Raw genomic sequence first — 23,648 nt, forward strand, 5'->3', positions numbered from 1 at the left:
ATAGTTAAGCCATTCACAGTTGATCTTTGTACACTATTGGTGATACTATATTCTTATTATTCTGTCTCCTGGTTCTGCTCACTTCATATAAATCTTTTCAGGGTTTTTTTTTGTGATTATTTTATTTGTAACTAAAGTATTTTAAGCATCTTTTATAAAAAGATCCTTAATAGGAATTTTGGAAAACAAATTTAAAAGTCCATTGAAACCTAGAAATGCTAATTGACATGAGTAATTGGAAGGGCATGCATTATGATATATTGCTAACACTCTAACACTGGTGCTTTGATGTATTGAGGTAGCTAAATTAAAATTATTTTTTAAAAAATCTGGTCTGGTGTGGGATGAATTCAAGCATTTGTTGGAGCTAACTAATATAGTTCATAAGAGTTTGATGGTTAAATTTATATTTCCACATCAAAAATCAATAAATTCTACAAATAAGAGCTTGAAAATGATTAAGAAAATATTAGTGATGTACATTATACTTAAATGTGTGAGTACGTTCCCTCCACCTTGTTAAACTTGACTAGTTCACTGCTGCACAGGTCCCTTTTCTCTTCATATTTCTGATATACTAACTGAATCTCCTCTAATTTCAACTGAGGAAAATTATATTTTCTGTCTGTCTGTATTGATGATGTGGTATACATTCTTCTTTTCTCCAGAAAGAACTAGTGAGGAATGTTGCATATGTGCTAATATGGTAGATTTTCTTTAGTTGTTTTTCTTTATTAGAAAAGAGGATTTTTATTGAGAAATGTATACATTATATCACAAAATTATTGTGGTGCCAAAGAAAAAAACGTATCACTAAAACAAAACAAAATCTCTTCAACATTTCTGAATTCTTCCTCTTATCATCACATGCTATAATTTCCAGGCCCTTTGCCATCCTGATTGTCCCTTTCTAGTTCAAACCCCAGTCCACCCATGGCTACCTCAGATCACCTATAGGACCCCACCCAGATCTGACACCGAACAACCTCTCCCTCACTAGATCCTCTTAATGAGCCTTCCCATCAGTTCCCCCACACACACTCCTTTTCCTCTCCCAAGTAGACACACATCCCACAATCTCTACTATTGACAGAGGGTACACAAAATTACCACTCTACTTAGATTCTTGAATCCACTACTCCCTTCCCAATGGTAGTGAGGCATTCTCAAATCTACCTCTCCTAAACTCTTCTAATTTTCAATCTCCTATCTCCAACTTGCTGAGAAATCTTAAACAGGATGCCAGTGGATATCTTATATACATCATATTCAAAACACCACTCATCCTTCCTCTAAGTTCTCTCTACTTACTACCTTCTCTATTATTGTAGGGGGCCAAACCATCCTTCTAGTCCCTTAGGATCACTGCATAGAGACCCTTAACTCCTCACTATCACTGCTCACTCTTTGCCTCCCCATATAAAATCTGTAACCAAATCTAATTAGTTCTACATTTGCAACATTTCCTCTATTGGTTACTTTCTCTCCTTTGACACTGGTCATTGTGATACAGAGCCTTATAATCTTATGGCTGGAATCTGCCATAAGATTAAAGTTTCTTCTCACTCCCAACCAACTTCTATTCATGTGCAAAGTGATTTTCTTAGAGTACAGGATCTGACCATTTCACTCCCCTACTTAATAAACTCCAGTGGCTCCAGGACCAAAACCAAAATACTCCTTAATATTCAAAGTCCATTATAATTCCCTCCTACTTTTCTAGTATTCTTACAACTTACACCCTGTTATGTATTGTTTAGTCCAGTGTCTCTGGCCTCCTTGCTGTTCCAGGAACAAGATATTCTATCTCTTGGATTCAGGCATTTTCTCTGACTGTTGCCTATGCCTGGAAGGATCCTTCTCACTTCCACCTAGTGGCTTCCCTGGCTTCCTTTAAGTACTATATAAAATCCTATCTTTTACAGGAAGACTTTCCCAAATATTCTTAATTCTAGTGCTTTCTTTCTTTTAGTTATTTTCTATTTGCCTATATATAACTCATCTGTACATTTCATTTGTTCATTGTTTCTCCATTAGATTTTGATCTCCATGAGGTCTTTTGCCTCTTTTTGTGTCTTCTAAGTCTACCACAATACTTGAGATATACTTGATGTTCAATAAATATTTATTGATTGAATGATTTCCCTCCCTGCCCTGTGAACAGACATCCCAGTGCTTCTAAACCTAAGTACCTGTGGCTGAAATTTCCTATAAGTATTGTATAATTTGAATGTGACCTTGAAAGCAGATACTATCATTTTTTTCTATTTTTATTCCTATTGGTCTGAACAGTTCTTGGCACAGTCATAGGAAAGGAATAGGGACTAGACTTGTAATTTCATTAATATAGGGAAATCCCCTCCAAAAAAAATCTATCAAGGCTTGTTGAATAAGGTTGGATTCATCCCAAAAGGGTTAATCAGGAACATCTGAGAATTTCCTTCTTTTGCTCTTACTAAAATTTTGTTTAGCACACAAAGACATTTAAAATAATTCAATTGATTTTGGAGCTATATTCAATATAGTAGGTGTTAAAAGAATGTTGATGATAGTGTTCCTTCCATTAGAAAGCTTTTCTTAAAAGGAAGACTATTCAACCAGTTCTTTTAATCTTCTCCTACCTCCTCTGTTAATTAAACTCTATAGGACCAAAGAAAAGCAAATGCCCCTAGGGACCACCAACATAGCTATTAAGTCACTTTCCCCTCTATTCCCTACCAGGATCAGCTTTGCTAATATGATCTTCTCAGTGTGACTTCTCCAGGTAGAGATTTAGGCAGAACACTAGGTATTTCCTGTGATGAAAACTCAAAGGAGCCCTGCAAAATTGTGGGGAACTTCCCCTATATACTAAGGACAGTAGCTTGATGTGTAAATATTATCATACAGTGGTTGTTACAAACTTCTTTGCTTTTCCCTTCCACAGTCCTGTTGATCTATTGCTTAATCTTTTGTTTCTTAGATCTCTACTCCCTGTTAATGGCTAAGATTTTCCATGACTTCCCCTTAGTCTTTGTGATTCTAGAAGAAACCAAATAGTATTACTCTGTACTCAGTCTGAGACCTACACTCTCTGAGGAAATACTGCAATTTGTGACTGACCTAGAAATTGTCTTTTCATTATTCTACCAACTATGAATGAATAGATGAGTGAATGAATAAAGAAAACATTTAGTAAGTGTTTTTGGTGAGTAAAGCCCTTCACTAAACTCTGGTAATACAAATACAAAAATAAGACAGTCCTTCCTTTCTCTCTAAAAATAAAATTAGATAAAATAGGTTTTAATGCAACAAAAGTATTTTTCCTGCAGCCTCCTTATTTTTATTTTATTGCTTTTAAACTCCTACCTTCTGCCTTAGAATCAATATCTGAGCATTGGTTTCAAAGAACTGTAAGGGCTAGGCAATGGGGGTCAACTTACTTGTCCAGGGTCATATAGCTAGGAAGTGTTTGGAATCAAATTCGAATCCAGGACCTCCAATCTCCAGGTCTGGCTCTCTATTCACTGAACCATATACCTTCCCCAACCAGGCTTTGATCAAGTATTTAGCCCTTTTCTCATGGTTATGAGGCCTTGTCATCACTTTTCAAAGAAGTTAAATTTAAAAGAATTTTTAAAATCCTTACTTTCTGTCTCACAATTAAGAATGTTATTGAAAAGAAGAACAGTGTGGTCTAGGCCAGTGATGGCAAACCTTTCAGAGACAGAGTGCTGGGCCCTCACCTTCCGACCTCCTATTCCAAGTGCCATGCTCACCCCACCAGAGACTGAATGCCATGCCCTGCCCCACCTTTACCCTTTCCTTGGGCTGGGAGGGACAGCACTCCCAATGGACTGCTGGGTGGAGGGTTGGGTGAAGGTGAGGTTGGGTGAGGAATGTCCTCAGTGAGTGTAGAGATGGGGAGGGGAGGGATCTGAGCACTCTGCTCCCCTAAACTCTGCTGCCTCTGAGCCTCCCACATTACCCTCAGTGCTTCCATTGGGCTGTTGGGCAGAGGGAAGTGATGTGAAAAAATGTGATAAGGCGTGGTGGAGAGGGGAAAGGGAGAAGCTCTACCTGCCTTTCTAGTAATGAACTCTTGGGGGTGGGGTGGGAGGAGGGAGGGTAGTGCACATGCCCAAAGAGAGTACTCTGTGTGACATCTTTGGCACCCATGCCATAGATTCACCATCACTGGTCTAGGCAATAGAGATTAAGTGACTTGCTGAGGACCACAAAACTAAGAAGTGTCTGAGGCCAGATTTGAACAAAAGACCTGCCATTTTTATTCTGTTTTTCATACTCCTTTCATTTTTTATTGTTAAATACCCTAAGTATGATTTTATTTAATTGGGTCCTTCATCAAGATTTTTAAAAATTTAGTTTTACCTCCATTTTCCCTTTCTATTTCATGAAGCAATATTTCTCAGAATTGTCCATCATTGTTCTCTATAAGAATTTACTGACACATTTACATTCTAAAACTAATGTGTGTGTGTGTGTGAGATGGAGTCAAGATGGCAGCTTAGAAACAGCAAAAATCGAATCCTCTGTGAATATCCTTCCACACCAATCAAAAACAAAGCATTTCAAGGAGGACAGAAAACCAAATCCAACAACAAGCAAGATCTTTCTGCTTGATTAAACAGAGAAGGTTGAATTCTTGGGTATAAGGAAAAGAAAGAGGGAAGATCCCAATGCCTCTCCCCCACCTACTGTGAGACTAGAGTCTCAACTCTGGTGTTTGGTGGGATCTCCCTGTGAAGGCTCCAACCAGTATAGAATATCTTCCCTCTACAGCTATATGAAGCTCAGGGCTCTGACTACAGCTGGTAAGGAGGAAGTTAGTAGAGAGAATCAGAGGAGAGGTTAGGCTGATTGCAGTCTTTAGGCACCACATCTCCCTCTTAGGCCTCTTCCAAGGGAAGATTTGGCCTTGGGGCACATTCAGATCTGCAGATCAGTTCAACTGGCCCAATCCAGTATATCAGTAGCACAGTAGCACAGCCTCTAGAGGATAGAAATACTCAGACTTACAGAGCCAGCAAAAAAAAAAAAAGCAAAGGAGCAAGTTTATAGCCCACAAGGAGAGGGGGGAGAAGAAAATTTATGAGTAAACAACAGAAAGAAAAAAGAAATTATGATTGAAATTCAGAAAGAAAAAAAAGAACAGACAGAAAGAAGATGAACAAGGAACATTAATTAAGCAAAACCTCAGAAACTCCAGTAAACTGGATTCAGGCTCTGGAAGAACTCAAAAAAGAATTTTAAAAAATAGGCTGAATAACTGGGACAAGAACTTAGGAAGCAAAAAAGGTTATCTGGAAACAAAGGCACATGAACTAAAAAATGAAAATAATTGCCTTGAAAGTCAGAATTGACCAACTAGAAAATGAGGCAAAAATATTTAAAAACAAAGAGAATGAGTTACAAAAAAAAAAACAGTTCAAAAAGAAAAGGAGGATCAAAAAGTCATGGACAAATTCTGGTCTTTAAAAATTAGAATTGAACAGCTAGAAGCTAATAATTTCAAAAAGCATTGTGATTTTATAATACAAAATCAAAAGAATGAAAAAATAGAAGAAAATCTGAAAGACCTTATCAAAAAAAAATGACAGACCTGAAAAATAGATCCAGAAGAGACAATTTAAGAATTATTGGCCTACCTAAAGGCCATGACCAGAAAAAAAAAAGCCTTGACATCATACTACAGGAAATTATCCAAAAGAACTGCCCTAATATTCTTGTACTAAAGGGCAAAATAGAGATTGAAAGAATCCACAGATCACCTCCTGCATTAAATCCCCAATTGACAACTCCCAGGAACATTATAGCCAAGTTCAAGAGCTCTCAGACCAAAGAGAAAATACAACAAGTAGCTAGAAAGAAATACTTCAGACATCAAGGAGCCCCAATTCGGATCACACAGGACCTGGAAGTCTCCATACTGAAGGACTGGAAAGCTTGAAGTATAATGTTCAAGAAGGCAAGGGAACTGGGTCTACAACTGAGAATCAACTATCCAGCAAAACTGACTAAGAAAGTATGGTCATTTAATAAAATAGAAGACTTCCAAACATTCCTGAAAAAAAGACCTCACTTGAACAGAAAATTTGAGGCCCAAATACAAAATCCAAGAGAAATATGAAAAGATAAACAAAAAAGAGGAAAATTTTAATGACTTCAATAAGATTAAAGGGCATTACTATATGGAATATTGATATATGTAATGTTATCATTGTCATAGCAGTTAAAATGTGGCAAAATATATCACATAAAGAAGCAACAGAGGGTGGGTGGGAAGAAACCAATACAATGGAAGGGAGGAAGAGGTTGGTGATAGGTAATACTTAAACCATACTCTCATTGGATTTGGCTCAGAGAGACAACAGTCAGACTCATTGGGGTGTAGAATTGTATCAGTAAAAAAGTAGAAAGTAGAAAGGGAATAAGATTGTGTAAATGGAGCTCAAGGGCTCATGGGTTATATTCAGCTAGAAAGGGTTTTTTAACGTGGACCCATCATTTTATCATCTTCCCTAAGAGATTGTCTCCAACATAAGGAATTTTTTGCATCTACAAGGTCACCATGGCATTAAGGGGTTACAATCTGCACAGGTAAAAGAGTATCCCCACTGAAAATATGGAAGGTATGTTACAATTGGCTTTCTCTGGAGTCAAAGTTTGCTGAGAGCCAACAAAATGCCACAATAGTTCAATAAATTCATGTCATTTTCATAATGTAAGAAGGATATAATGAAAAGGATGTAGTCTGGTCAAAAGTGAGAATTTGTTTCAGTCAGTAATCACTCTTTTCAATAACTCAATAAATATTTCTTTCTCAGAATATTCTCCCAGTACATTAGGTAAGAAGTGAAAATTACTTTTCATTTCTCAGAAACTTAAGTAAAATGAGACTAAGTAAATTCCCACATGATCAGTGACTGATTGAGCTAGAACAAAGGATGGCTTGACACCTAATTTGTGACCTTTGGTCTGGGATCTTTGCCCTGGTTACTCTGCTTCAGGCTTTAGATTGGGCTGGAAGGTTGAACCAAGATCTCATTCAACTTTTGTGGTCCAAGCCACAAAGCTGCTGCTGGATTCTGAACTTGTAGATTTTTTTTTTCATCATTTCTGCCCTCCCTTCTAGTCCTAACATCAACATTTCACATAATCTAGAAACACCTGAGTTGAAATCAATGCAAAATGTATAACTTAGATACCTTTTAGAAAAGTATAGATACCTTTTGAAAAGTTACCTTAAATTGGAAAGGGAGGCTAGCCAGAATAATTGGCAGCTTATTTTTTTTAACTCTTACCTTCTGTCTTGGAGTCAATAATATATATTGGCTCCAAGGCAGAAGAGTGGTAAGGGCAAAGCAATGGGGGGCAAGTGACTTGCCCAGGGTCACACAATTAGGAAGTGGCTGAGGCCAGATTTGAACCTAGGACCTCCTGTCTCTAAGCCTGATTCTCAATCCACTGAGCTACCCAGTTGCCCCCTTGGCAGCTTATTTTTTAAGTAAGAGTAAAAAAGAATACCCTGAAAAGACATCTGTTGCAGGCCAGACTAACATAGAGGTCACCTAAGTTGCATATGACTAAAAAAAAGGTCACTCACTGCAGATCAAAACCATTTTTCATAACAGCAAGAAAGTTTTCATTATAAAAATTATTTTAATTTCTACTCAAAGAAGCAAATTGTATGGGTTTGGAGAAACAACGGCATAAAACAAAAAGGCCAACAGCTCATGAGGCATGTGTCATGTAAACTGATGAAATTACTTCTCCTGGTACTGACAATCTTGACTTGGCAACAGCTTTAGCTCTAATAGCTGAAGGCTAAAAGAATCATTTTCATTGTACAGCTTATAAGGATAATGTAAATTTCACTTAAGTACACATGATTATAGAAAATTGCACAGAATTGCAACAGACTTTGTCATGCACTATTTATGGAGAGACATGGCTTTTCCAGTTTCTTTCCCCCCCTAAATTAAATGAGGGAAAACTCTAATTTTGATGCCAGGATTGCAAAAATGGTTAAAGTATTTTGTTAAAAAACACTCAGATTTGTCACATATTTGCCGAATGCTAACATCATAGAAGGAAGTCAATGCTTCCATCTTCTTGACATTTTAGAGCATTTGTCTGGATCTAGATAAATATCTAGAATCCATTCTGATTACATTATCAGGCACAAATGACTTGTGTGTGTGTGTGTGTGTGTGTGTATGTGTATGTGTGTGTGTGAACCAGTACTTCAATGGATCTGTCATAGCTTCAATTATTCTCTCCAATGACTGAAATACAGAGAAATACCTTGCTGTGACATCTAATTGTTTACAAAATCTCTGAGAGGTCAAGGGAATTAATTAAATAATATGTTGGGAGATCAGCTTTTTCCACATGCCAATAGTTTGGGGCATTTCTGCTTTGTTCAGTCATATCATTTGTGTTTGATTCTTCATGCATCAAACACAATTCAGGGGTTTTGGCAATGGTTTACCATTTCTTTCTTCTGATCATTTAGAAACCTGAGGCACCAGTGTTAATTAAGTGACTTCTCCAGGATCACGTAGTTAGGAAGTATCTGGGACCAGAATTTGAACCCAGTTCCTCTCAACTCCAAGTCTGACTCTCTATCCACTGAATTACATAGCTGTACCTAATTCGTTTCCTTTTTAAGAATTTCCAGTCACAACATCCTGGTGCCTAAAAATTTCAAATTATGCTCACTAAAAAAAACTTAAACATAAGTATCCATTCAAACTTTATAGAGAATAGATTTTATGAACCTTCTAGAAAAACTCTTCTGGGATACCCATGCTGACTTGCTCAGGAAAAGGAAGATCAACAAAGACTCTTCTAATTGCATTAAAAAAAAAAAGCCTTACCTTCCATCTTAGAATCAATATTGTGCATTGGTTTCAAGGAAGAAGAGCAGTAAGAGCTAGGCAATCAGGGTTAAAAATGACTTGCTTAATTGCATTTTTTAAAAGCAAGATAGAAGAAAAAGAGCTTGAATGCAGATTGAAACACATCATTCTTCATTTTATTTCTTCCATGAGTTTTTCTCTAGTGTAAGCAATATGTGTCTCATTTTACAAAATGATGAAGGAAATATGCATTCTATGATTATAAAACCTATATCATATTACCTGCCTTCATAAAGATGGAGAGGGATTGGAGGGAGGTAAAGAACATCAATTGCAAAATGTCACAAAATGAATATTAAAAATTTATAGACATGTAATCTGGAAAAATTAAAAATTTAAAAAGTAAGATGTGAGGCTATTATTCCAAATTGTGTCTGAGTCAAAAGACATCACAAGTAATGTTATTATAGTCCTTTTTGTCTATGAAGAATCAAAAAATGGAAGAGGAAGTAAAATCCAAAAAAAAATCATTTGAACTAGATATCAGATCAATATTTTGATACTTAGGAATTCTTCAGTTTTATATAAATTTAAATTTCTTTTTTATACAAATTTTTGGAAAACCTTAAATAGATCATAGATCTACTTAAATAGACTTCATGAAAGGTGAGGGATAGGGCTCTAGACCTGGAGTCAGATGGACTTGAGTCAAAATAATACTTTGTAGTTCGTAAGGACAAGTCATTTAGCTATTGTCTGTTTCAGTTTCCTCACTTAAAAAAAAATTACAATAGTAGTTACTTCACAATGTTATTGTAAGGATCAAATGAGATAATATTTATAAAACACATAGTATAGTATTTAGCACACAGTGGGCATTTAATGAATTCTTGTTCTCTCTTTAAATCTATCTAAGAAGGATTTTCTATTCATCAAGTACTCAGAACTTAGTCAGATACATGTAATTTAAGATTTTGGTTAATCTGTCATTGTAGGTGGTTTCCTAAGAGATCATAAGGTTTCTCAATAGGTTTATTCCCAAAAAGAAAGAGAGACAAAACTGTTGGAGGTTCCTGATATACCATCACATTCTCAGAATCGGCACAAACTCTTTTTTTTTTTTTGTGGTTCTAGTGCACTGGATAGAACAGTGAGGGAATCAGAATTCACAGAAAAGGTTCCAAGGGAATGAAAGTATATTTCCATGGGATAAGGATAGGGTCTGGACTTGTGGTTTCATTCAGGATCCCCCAGGTAAGGAAACTCCCTCTAGCTAGAGACCTTCTCAAAAACTTATATTCAAGAGTTGACTAAAGCACTGAGATATTAAATGACTTGTCACACAATCAATCTATGTCAGAGTGAGACTTGAACTTTTTGGGACTGAAGATAGCTTTCAAACAATTATAAGCTGCTTCCTACCACTATTGAAAGTTACCAGAAATATAAGTTCTAGACCTTCTCCTAAAGACCTCCTGGTGCTTTAGAAAATTGGAATAATTCTCTGATATGCTTTACCTAAGGAGAACTTTGAGGACTAGTAGCAATAGGTGATATGATAATAATAGTAATAACTAACATTTCAATAGTGCTTACCTGGTACCACACCCAGTGCTAAGTACTTTATAATTATTATCTCTATTATCTCCTTTGATCCTCACAACAACCCTGTGAGGTAGGTGCAATTTTATAGATGAGAAAATTGAACAAACAAGAATTGAGTGACTTGTCCAGGTTCGATTAGACCGTAAAATGTCTGAAGCTAGATTTGGACTTAGGTCTTCCTGATTCTAAGTCCAAGATTATTTACTATGCCACCTAGTTGCCGCTAATAGAGGCTTTATATTCATTGCCTATGATCAAGACTTTCACTTTATTGAAAGAGGCATCCCCTCAATGTTGTTAAAAATATTCTTAAGGTTTTTTGAATTTTCAACGCAATTAACATGATCCAGGAGTGATCCAAGACCACAGGATATTATATGATTTGAAATTTGCAAATAAAAAAGGCAAATAAAAAACTTTAAATTAAATTAAGTTAAATTTATTATTTTATTTAATTAATCCCTTGGACCAAGATTTGCTTGAGAATTGGGAATCCGTGAGGTGAGAATGAATAAGCAAGTTCATAGGATCACAGATTTAGAGACAAGAGAAACCATTAAATACAACCCCTTGTTGTAGAGAAGCAATTGGGCACAGAAACTTTAAGTAACTTGCCCATGGTTGCACAGTTATTAAGTGTCTATAGTGAGATTTGATCCTAGGCTTTCTTGACTCCAAGCCCAGTACTCTTCCTCCTGCAACAAGCTATATATCAGGTCATGACAATTCTTAAAATTAGTTGAAATCAGGGCAGGTCACCAGGGCAACAATAGCTTAATATCGACTTGGAAGGATATATCAAGTAGAACTTCCAGGAACCTGTTTGACCCCTTTCTATTAAACACTTTTATTAGTTACTTTATTACCACAGTGTGCTTATCAGATTTTCACATGACAAAGCTGGGAGGAATGGTTAACGCAATGAATGATAGTTATGATTTTTTAAAGTACTCAGAATATAATAAGGGGCCAAGTAAAATAAGATGAAAATCAGGAGAGAAACACTGGGTTAAAGACAACAATCCCAACAAAACCTTTACATATACAAGATATGAGGGACATGGTTAGACATCAGCTCATCTGAAAAAAATGGGATGAACCAACAGTTTGACATCTCTAGTTGCATTAAGATAAAGTACAGGTCTGTGAAGGTAACAACCCTTTGTCCTTTGCCATGGACAGACCACATCTGATATATATGGTTAAGTACTGGGGATCATATTTTATCAAGGACATTGACAAAACTGAAGAGCATGCAAAGGTGGACAGCCAGGATGGTTGGTGAAGATGGTGAAGAGTCTCAAGATTAGATTTTACAAGAAATAGTTGAAGTACCTAGGTATACTTAGATTGGAGAAAATTTAGTTGCAGGTATATAGCTGTTTTCAAGTATTTGAAAGATTGTCATGTAGGAAAGGGTTGGCATCCTACATGACCCCAAAAGGTAGAACTAGGAATAATGTGTAGAAGTTGAAAATGAATTTAAATTTAGTTTCAATATATGGAAAACTTCCTAGATTTTAAAGTGATACCAAAATGAAGTGCTTTTTTTCTTCTGCAGCTTTGGCTTCCTCTTCACTTCAGGCTTTCAAAGCCTAGATGGTCAGATGTCAGATATGTTGTAGAGAAAGTTGTAGAGTGGATCAGCACTTCATTGAAATATATCTTTAAAGATGCCATTTAGATACCATCTTCTGCAGGAAACTTTTCCTGATCTCTTCAACTACTAGTGCCCTCTCTTGAAGTTATCTTATATTTACAACTTCCTGGTATACAACTCTATTTCTATTTGTATTCATTAAGTTTATATTGATACTATATGTATTTTATGCATATTGTCTCCATCATCTGAGTGTAAGGTCACTCCAAGTAGGGATTATCTTATTCATTTTATTTATATTCTCAGCATCTAGCATAATGCCTGACTTTTTTGTTATTGTTGTTGAATTATTTTTCAGTCGTTTTTTGGACTCTTTGTAACCCCTTGGGTGTTTTCTTGGCAAAAAGTACTACAGTAGTCTGCCATTTCCTTTTCCAGTACATTTTACAGATGAGAAAACTGAGGCAAGCCAATACTAAGTGACTTAGCTAGGGTCAAATATCTAGTACATATATGAGACCAGATTTGAACTCAAGAAGATCTGTCCTCTTGACTCCAGGTCCAGAACTCTATCCACTATGTCTCCTACCTGCCCCTACATGTCAGTGCCTGACACATAGTAAATAAACTATTAATAGCTACTTGATGATTGAATGAAATATGAATAAATACATGGCCTTTGAGGTCTGATCCAACACTGATAGTCTATGATTCTATGGCAGCTGTCTCAGTGGCTATTTTGCACAACAGGCAGATATGGTAAGACCTTTTTCTATAGTTTTCTTGACCACCCCAAGAAGCCTTCTTATCTTGGAAAATGCTTATGTCCCTGTAGCCTTGTTATCCTGAAAGATCCCTCTGCCTGGAATCATCTCTGGCATATCTAGGCCTCATTTTGAACCCCTCTCTTTAAGCTTTTATTTATTATCTTCTCCTATTACAATATAAGCTCCTTGAGGGCAGTGGTTGCTTTTCTTTTTTATGTACTTGTATTACCAACCAGGATTTAACACAGTGCCTGGCACATAGGAAGAACTTTATAGATCCTTTATAAAGCTTAGTGAGGATTGAAAATCTATGCTTTATGGAAGTTGGGTGGTTGAGTGGATAGGGAGCCAGGCCTAAAGACAGGAGATTTTAGGTTCCAATCTGACCTCAAACACTTCTTAGCTGTATAACCCTATATGAGCTACTTAACCTCAATTGCCTACCTAGCACACTCTTCTTCCTTGGCACCGTTACTTAGTAGTGATTCTAAGACAGAAGCTAAAGGGTTTTTTTTTTAATTAAAAAGAAAATCTATGCTTTGTTAATTTGTTGTTGAATTTTGTAGATAGAGTTTATGTATAATTTTGTCTATGATTAGAATTAATATTTAAAAAGCATGGCCACAAGTGGGTGCTCAAGCTGCCAATACCATAAAAGAAGGCTCATTGTTGTAGAGAACAAAATCCTCTTTACCTTGGGAGGGTTTCTTTCTGGATAGAACTGACATGTGTGGGTGGGAAGTTTCCACTGTTGTTTCCTGTCCAGACAGCTTTGGGAATAAATAAAATCTGAAGAGTTTCCATTGTGCCAACACTTTCTGCTTTAAGTCAAAACTCTTTACAATAGAGCAGATGATGGGAAACTGAAATGCCCAATCCAGCAAAAGATGCAATACTTTTTATTTCTTATGTATATGTTTAATTTATTTATTTTTTCCTTCTCTGGTCAAGATCATTGCCAGACAAACAAGGCTTTGACTGTTGGAGTTGGCTTAATCTGCTGTTTTGAAGGTGCGACAATTTTATTCCTAAAATGAAAGAGACAGGCTTCATAAGCCAAAATGCACAAGGGAAATCCATTTTCCTTGAAAAGTTTGGCACCTTCTTAACCTGGCACTAACACAATTCTACAAAAGGTCTATTTTCCATTTCTGCACTAAGTCAGAATACTATGCATTAGAAGACAGCTGGGGTCATCAGGAGAACAAAAGTATGTGCCATTGCTGTGTAATATCAATGTATTGACATTATTTTGTACTTCCGCCAAGTTTGTTCAGGTTTAGAACTAATATGCTCTTTTGGGTCCTACTTCATTCTTTTAACTAAGAGCTAAAAATGCTAATAGTTTAGAACTTTAAGTTACATATGTAAGATGTAAGAACAACATGTGTCTTAATATGATGTACTGAGCAACTTGCTTACCAAGGCAAACATTACCTGGAAAGTTGTTGCCAGTCAACATTAAGGCAGAAAATTGATTTCAGCATTAGCAGACAAAAGAGGGCAAGTTCAATTCATTCATTTTTGAAAGCTTCCTATTTTTCATCTTGAGAGTAGTATGAGGCTTTCCTGATACTAGGCTATTTGGGAATAACTCCATGTTGTTTAGAGAAGAAAATTAACAACACAACTTTGGCTCTTTACTAGTTCCAAAACACTTTGACATTTTATTTCAACTGCTCTGAAATTTTTATAAGAACTGATATAAACTTTTAATGATTTTCCCCCTCTATCAAACTTAAAATTTCTTTATTTATGTTCCAAATACAATTTAGAAGTGATGATCAACATCTGTAACTGTTAACAGCTTAAGTAATTTCTCATACCCAGATTGTATTTGTTACTGTATCTTTGATGCAGAATGAACAGAATTATGGGAAGACACTTTTACTGCATTAGTAAAGTTAACTGTTGCAACTGACAGACGGTGAGATGTAGAAAGAAAAAACAGAATTTCTTTTCCAAGAAACTAAGGCAAAAGTCCTACCTAAGAAGGTAATATATTTAACTCCAAAGAACTTTATCATTATTAGGGCAATTTGAAGGAATATGCGTAGACAGAGGTACATGTGTGGGTTGAATATGATGGGATGATACCTTAAAAATAAAATTAAAGGGTGAGAAAGAGGGATGCATTGGGAGAAGGTGAAAGAAAGAGGTAGAATTGGATAAACTATCTGAAATGAAGGAGGAAATAGTGTATGGTGAGGGTACTTGAATCTTATTCTTATTGGAATTGGCTTAAAGAGGAAATAATATATACACTGTGTTATAGAAAACACTGCAGGAAAGGTGAAGAAGTAGATAAGAGAAAGGTGGAAGGCTGATAAAGAGGACAATGGTTTGGGGGAGGTAGTGGTTAGAATTATAATGCTTTCAGAGTTAAAGAGGGTAAAGAAGAGAGAGAATGTAGGGGAATACAGGATGGAGGAAAATACATAGCAATTATTAGTGTGAAAAATATTTTATAGCAAGTTTCTCAGATAAAGGCCTCACTTCTCAACATACAAAGAACTGGGTCAAAAGTGAGGGGGCAGTTGGGTAGCTCAATGTATTGAAAGCCATGACTAGAGAGGGGAGGTCCTAGGTTCAAATTTGACCTCAGACACTTGCCATCTGTGTGACCCTGGGCAAGTCACTTAACCCCCATTTCCTAGCCCTTACCACTCTTCTGCTTTGGAACCAAGTATTAATTCTAATGCAGAAGATAAGGATTAAAAAATGGATATGAGAATAGAAGTCATTCCCTAATTGATAAATGGTCAAAAGATATGTACAGGCAGTTTTCAGATGAAGAAAAAAATCTACCTATAGTTTAAATGTTCTGTCACTGTAGATAAGAGAAATAAAAATGAAAATAATTCCTAGGTTTTACCTTATCTCAATCAGATTGACTAAAATGATAGAAAAGAAAAATGACAAATATTGGAGGTGACTTGCTATTCCCCAGTAGTTTCAGGACCCCATTTAAATTTAGTATTACTATCCCTTAGAATAAAACTACCCCCCCATAAAACTTCCAGCTTGTAAGACATATTTTGAAAAACTTGAGAAAGCTTATCTGGCAGGCTTCCTTTTGGGAACAAATCCAGGAAGGATGCCAGCTCTGGGAAGGACAAGATAACCAGGAACAGGAGGTTCCCCCATCCAAGTCTTAAAGATACCATGATCTCTACAAATGTATCTGCACTGTCGCAAGCCAGGAACAGCCTAAAAATCATGAATTTTTATAAGCTAACAGAGAGAGATATGGGGGGTTGGGAATTCAATCAGGCACTCAAGATGGTAAGTGTCACAGCTCTCCACCCCCCACCCCCAGTATGGCTTTGGATGAGGGTGGGGGGTGAATCTTGCATCAGAATTTCTATAAAAAGTCCGTTTTTACACATAGATGCTGGCATTCCCCTAGGCTTATAGCCAGGGGGGTGTCCCTTTTCTGCCTTGAGAAAAGTAATGACGTCCTTCTGGGAAATGGGGTATAATAAAGTCTATCTGGTCTGAACTCCGGCATTCACTGCAAGAAGGAATGCCCCTTTCCCTTTCAAAGAAAAGATTTAATAAAGTCTGTCTTGTCCTTGACTTCCAGATTCTGAAATTTCATATTTTCAATGGAGGTGTTGATTGTTTGTAGCACCCCTGTTCAACACAGAACGAAGGTGAGAAAGTTGGTACTTTAATGCACTATTGATGGAGTTGTGAAATAATGCGACCATTCTGAACAATAATTTGGAACTATGTCTAAAGGGATTTAAAACTGTCTCCTCATAGTCTTTGATCAAGAATGACTACAACTAGATCTGTATCTCAAAGAGATAAAACACACAAAAGAAAAGGACTTATAAGGACAAAAATTTAGCAAATAATTGGAAATTAAGAGAATATACATCAATTGTGGAATGACTGAACAAGCTGTGGTACATGATTTTGATGGAATGCTATTGTTATATAAAAAATGATGGATTGGATATTCTAGAAAAACCTAGAAAGTCTTACATGGTGATGCCAAGTAAAATGGGCAGAACCAGAAGAACACTACACACTGGGGGCAGTTGGGTAGCTCAGTGGATTGAGTGCCAGGCCTAGAGACAGGGGGAGGTCCTAGGTTCAAATCTGACTTCAGACACTTTATTGATTCTAAAATGGGGGAAAAAGAACAATACACATTAAGAGCACTATGTTCCAATGACAATTCTGAAAAGGCTAATGATGAAAAATAATATTCACTTTCAGAGAAAGTCAATGCAGAAAAAAGCATACTTTTACAAACTTAATTTTTCATGTTTGTTTTAGTCTATGTTTGGGCCAGTGATGGGAAAGATATGTCGCTGTTGAAGAAGTTGTGAATTGGTTATATCATTTTATGAAACAATTTGTAACTATGCCCAAAATGTTAGGAAATTAGGCATACCATTTGTTCCAATTGATATCACTATTAAGCCTATTCACCACAGAGATAAAAGAAAGAGGAAAATGACTTATATGTACAAAAATACTTATACCAGCTCTTTTTATGGTGGCAATGGAAACAAGAGGGTGGCCATAAATTGGAGAATGGCTGAGCAAATTATAATATGTGAATATAACAGAATGATAATATGCCATAAGAAATGATAAAAGGGAGGGTTTTGGAGGAATTTTGGGTGAATTTTATGAACTGATGCATAATGAAGTGCAAAAAAGCAGGGGAATGATTTATGTAATTAGTTAGTTAGTTAGTTAGTCAAGAATGACTATTGTCTTTGTGCAGTTGTAATAAAAACAACAAAACAAGCAACCAACTCTGGAAAGTTCAACACAATGATCAACAGATGACTGATCATGGTGATCATGGAGTATGCTCCTCAACTTCTAGAAAAGAGGAGTAATCACTCAGGGTACAGAATGAGACATATTTTTTGGAGTATGATCAATTTATTTTGCTAGACTATTTGTTATAAGGTGACAGAAATGAGAAAGAGCAATAACAGTATAAGAAGACAATTCTTGAAGGAATATCTGTAAATATGGAATAAATGCTTAATGATTTTAATAGAATTAAATTGTATACAACTAGAAATCCCATGGTTCATTCAGATGTTTATTTCTGTTTAGTACTCAATTGCTATCACTAGACATTATTGCCTCTAGATGTGTAACACTGAAGCTATCTGTTAAAAACTGAAAATTTCAGGGTCAAACAATTGGTTTGATTTCACACCAAGCATACAAATACTACGTTTCTGATATATTTGAGAAGAAAAATAAGTCTAAAAGTGAGGAATTTCATGTTGGCTCTGGAAGGGGGAGGGAAAAGGGGAAGGAAAGAATATGAATCATGTAACCATGGAAAAATGCTTTTAAAATAAAATAAAATAAAAGTGAACATTTCAGTGCTGAGAAACTGGTACAATGATTTTTTAAAATGAATTAGCTAACCTGATTAATTTTGTTAGGACTTTATATATGTAGACTCAGAGGAAAAAAGCTCAACTAGTTTCCATTGATATTTATGAGACAGATAACTTACTAATGTTGTATCTCTCAGTTACAGAAACATGACCAGCCATCTCATATATGTGAATTTTGCCTTTTGAAAAAAAATTTATGGCATTTTCTTAAGATGCTTTCTGTTTTTCCACCATTCACAAAATCTTTTGTCCTTGGTAATTCAAGAAAAATATGACACTCAACATAAAATTGATATCACTCAAAATTAAACTCAAGTGTAAATATTGAACATTTAACATCTTAATCATTTTGACCTATTCTTTCTTTGTTTAATTCTTTTTACCTTATCTCTAGACAACCATTAGATCAATATCTTTCTCAAGATTTCTCCATGGTTCATTTAATCCAAGTGGCCCAACAGTAGAGCTGTAGTAGCTTTGTTGTAAATGGAAAAATTAAGAAAATCATCGTCCTAGTTTCTTGAAACATCTAGGAAATGTGCTAGCAGATTTGGGCTAGTCAGAGTGCCTTTATGATTGAAAGAATTAAAAAAAATTTTTCTGGATTAGATACTGAAAAGGAAAAAAGATGAGAGATAAACTAGGACAGAACTCCCTTTATAATATCCCAAAATATCTTAAAATGGATCAAATCTTACAATGTCTAAGAGAAAGAAATAGAAATAACCCACCAAAGGTAATTATTATTTTTCTTTTATATTCTTTTAGTAATGTTTTACTTTTTCCCACTTACATGCAAAAACAATTTTTGGCATTTTTTCTTAACAATTTGAGTTCCATATACTCTCCATCTCTTCCAACCCTCTCACTCCCTAACACAGTAAACAATTTGCTATTGGTTATATATGTGCTATCATACAAAACATTTCCATATTCATCACATTAGCCCAAGGTTATTTTTAAAGGAAAGTAAAAAAAAAAAGCCTGTTCCTCTTGTAAATTTATACCTGGCTATCCACACTTGGAACATTCCAACTCAATTTTTATTTTGAAAAATTTATTTAATTAGTCAATTAGAACATTTTTACTTAGTTATAAGAATCATATTTTTCCCTCCCCTCCCTCAAACCCTTCCCTAGTTGATGTGCAATTCCAATAGGTTTTACATGTGTCCTTGATCAAAACCTATTTCCATGTTGTTGATTGTTTGCATTAGGATGTTCATTTAGGGTCTTCATCCCTAATCATATCCCCATCGACCATGTAATCAACCAGTTGTTTTTCTTCTGTTTCTACCCCCACAGTGCTACTTCTGAATGTGAATAGTGTTCTTCCTTGTAAATTCCTCTGACTTGTTCTGGATCACTGCATTGCCACTAATGGAGAAGTCCATTACATTTGATTGTACCACAGTGTATCAGTCTATGTATATTTTTCTCCTAGTTCTACTCCTTTCATTCTGCATCAATTCCTGAATTCAAGTTCCTTTGGAATTCTTCCATTTTATTATTCCTTTGAGCACAATAGTATTCCATAACCAATATATACTACAATTTGTTCAGCCATTCCACAATTGAAGGGGATCACCTCATTTTCCATTTTTTTGCCACCACAGAGAGCGCAGCTATGAATATTCTTGTACAAACCTTTTTCCTTATTATTGCTTTGGGTTACAATCCCAGCAGTGTTATGGCTGGATCAAAGGACAGACAGTCTTTTAGCATCCTTGGGCATAGTTCCAAATTGGCCTCCAGAATGGTTCTATCAATTCACAACTCATCAGCAATGCATTAATTTCCCAAATTGGCCAAGTCCCCTCCAACTTTGCTGTCATGTTGCCAATCTGCTAGGTGTGAGGTGATACCTCAGAGTTGTTTTGATTTGCATCTCTCTTATAATAAGAGATTCAAAACACTTTTTCATGTACTTATTAATAGTTTTAATTTTTTAATTTGAAAATTGTGTATTCAGGTCCCTTGTCCACTTATCAAAAGGACAATGACTTGATTTTTTTGTACAATTGATTTAGATCTTTATAAATTTGAGTAATTAGACCTTTCTAAGAGGATTTTGTCATGAAGATTTTTTTCCAAATTTGTTGCTTCCTTTCTAATTTTAGGTGCATTGGTTTTCTTTGTACAAAACCTTTTTAATTTAATGTAATCAAAATTATTTATTTTACATTTTCTGATTTTTTTTCTAAGTCTTGCTTGGCCTTAAAATCTTTCCTTTCCCAAAGATCTGATATGTATACTATTCTGTGTTCACCTAATTTTCTTATAGTTTCCTTCTTTATATTCAAGTCATTCACCCATTCTGAGTTTATCTTGATGTAGAGTGTGAGATTGTTGATCTCTCCCATATTGTCTTCCAATTTTCCCAGAAGTTTTTATCAAATAGTGGATTTTGGTTCCAAAATCTGGGACCTTTGGGCTTATCATAGACTGTCTTGCTGAGGTAACTTATCCCATGTCTATTCCACTGATCCTCCTTTCTGTCCCTTAGCCAGTATCATATAGTTTTGATGACCACTGCTTTATAGTATATTTTGAGATCTGGTATTCTAAGGGTACCTTCCTTCGCATTTTTTTCATTATTTCCCTAGATATCCTTGATCGTTTGTTCTTCCAAATGAACTTTGTTATGATTCTTTTTAATTCAGTATAAAAGTTTTTTTGGTAGATTGATTAGTATGGCACTAAATAAATAAATTAGTTTGTTTAAGATTGTAATTTTATTATGTTAGGTCTTCCTACCCATGAACAATTAATGTTTTTTTTTCCAATTATTTAGATCTAGTTTTAATTGTGTGGAAAGTGTTTTGTAGTTGTGTTCACATAGTTCCTGTATTTGTCTCGGCAGATAGATTCCAAGTATTTTATATTGTCTAGGGTGATTGTAAATGGAATTTCCCTTTCTAATTCTTGCTGCTGAAATGTGTTGGAAATATACAGAAATGATGATGACTTATGTGGGTTTATTTTGTATACTGCAACTTTGCTAAAGTTGTTTATTATTTCTACTAGCTTTTTAGTTGATTCTCTAGGATTCTTCAAATAGACCATCATGTCATCCACAAAGAGTGATAGCTTGGTATCCTCATTGCCTATTTTAGTACCTTCAATTTCTTTTTCTTCTCTATTTGCTACTGTTAAGTGTTTCTAGTATAATGTTAAATAATAGAGATGATAATGGGCATCCTTGTTTCACTCCTGATCTTATTCGGAAGGCTTCTAATTTATCCCCATTGCATATGATGTAGACTGATGGCTTTAGATATATAATGTTTATTATTTTTAGGAAAGGCACTTCAATTCCTATATTTTCTAGTGTTTTCAATAGGAATGAATGCTATGTTTTGTCAAAGGCTTTTTCTGCATCTATTGAGATAATCATGTGTTTTTTGTTGGTTTGCTTTTCAGTATGGTCAATTATGTGGATGATTTTCCTATTATTGAACCATCCTTGCATTCTGGGTAAAAATTCCACCTGGTCATAATGAATAACCCTTGGTATTACTTGCTGAAGTCTTTTTGCTAGTATTCTACTTAAGATAGTTGTATCTATGTTCATTAAGGAGATTGGTCTATAGTTTTCTTTCTCTGTTTTTGACCTGCCTGGCTTTGGAATTAGTACCATATTTGTGTCATAAAAGGAATTTGGTAGAACCCCTTCTTGGCTTATTCTGTCAAATAGTTTGTATAATATTGGGATTAGTTATTCTTTGAATGTTTGATAGACTTCACTTGTGAATCTAACTGGTCCTGAGGATTTTTTCCTAGGGAGTTCTTTGATAGTTTGTTCAATTTCTTTTTCTGATATGGGATTATTTAGGTATTCTATTTCTTCTTCTATTAATCTAAGCAATTTATATTTTTGTAAATATTTATCCATATCACCTGGATTGCCATATGTTTTGCTTTATAATTAGGCATAATAGTTTTAATGATTGCCTTAATTTCCTCTTCCTTAGAGGTGAAGTTTTCATTTTCATCTTGGATACTGTTAATTTGGTTTTCTTCTTTCCTCCTTTTTTTTTATAAGATTGACCAACACTTTGTCTATTTCATTTGTTTTTTCAAAGTACCAGTTTCTAGTCTTATTTATTAAATCAATAGTTCATTGACTTTCAATTTTATCAATTTCTCTTTTAAATTTTAGGATCTCTAGTTTAGTTTTCATCTGAGGAATTTTAGTTTGTTCACTTTCTAATTTTTTTAATTTGCATGCCCAATTCATTGACCTCTACCCTAATCAATTTGTTGATATACATATAATATATAATAAAACTCAAAAATATAATTTCCCCCTTAGTACTGATTTGGCTGCATCCCATAGGTTTTGAAAAGATGTCTCATCATTGTTATTTTGTTCAATGAAATTATTAATTGTTTCTATGATTTGTTCTTTACCTAATCGATTTTGGAGAGTTGTATTATTTAATTTCCAATTTGCCTGTCCATGTACCCTTATTAATTATTATTTTCATTGCATTGTGATCTGAGAAGGTTGCATTTATTATTACTGCTCTTTTGCACTGGGTTGCAATGTTTTTATGCCCTAGTACATAGTCAGTCTTTGTGAATGTACCATGTGCTGCTGAAAAGAAGATGTATTCCTTTTTGTCCCTATTTATTTTTCTCCACATTTCTACTAACTAAATTTTCTGAGATTTTGTTCATTTCTCTTCCCTCTTTCTTATTTATTTTTGGTTTGATTTATCTAGTTCTGATAGAGGAAGGTTCAGGTCTCCCACTAGTATAGTTTTTCTATCTATTTCATCCTTGAGCTCCACCAGTTTCTCCTTTAGAAATTTGGATGCTATGCCATTTGGTACATCCATGTTGAGTACGGATATTTCCTCATTGTCTATACTGCCTTTTATCAGGATGTGATTTCCTTCCCTATCTCTTGTATTGCTTCATTCCCCACCAGTCCATTTGTTACCCTTCTACTTCTCTATAAGGCATAAATTAATTCTCTGCCCCAGTGGATTTGATTGTTCTTCCCTCTTTGAGTCAATTTCAATGCACATAAGAATTAAGTATTTCCTATTTCCTATCTCTTTAATCTTCTAATGTATTGGTGTTCTCCTCCACTCCTGCCATGTGCTTCTTTATGACATATAAGTTTACCTTTTACCTTATTTTGTTTCTTTTCCCATTTCCCATTTCTCTTAGTATTAACCTCTTTTTACCTCTAGTTATATATATATATATATATATATATATATATATATATATATATATATATATACACACACACACACACACATATATGCCTTGGCATTTCATCTTATATGGTTAGTCACTGTTCTCTCTAAGTATAATTCTTCTAGCTACCCAGGTGATAATAACAATTTTTAAGAGTTACCAATATCCTCTTTTCTTATAGGGATACAAATCATTTTAAATTAGTGGGTCCC

The sequence above is a fragment of the Monodelphis domestica genome, chromosome 5 (genome assembly GCF_027887165.1).
Source record: "Monodelphis domestica isolate mMonDom1 chromosome 5, mMonDom1.pri, whole genome shotgun sequence".
NCBI classification, from domain to species: domain Eukaryota; kingdom Metazoa; phylum Chordata; class Mammalia; order Didelphimorphia; family Didelphidae; genus Monodelphis; species Monodelphis domestica.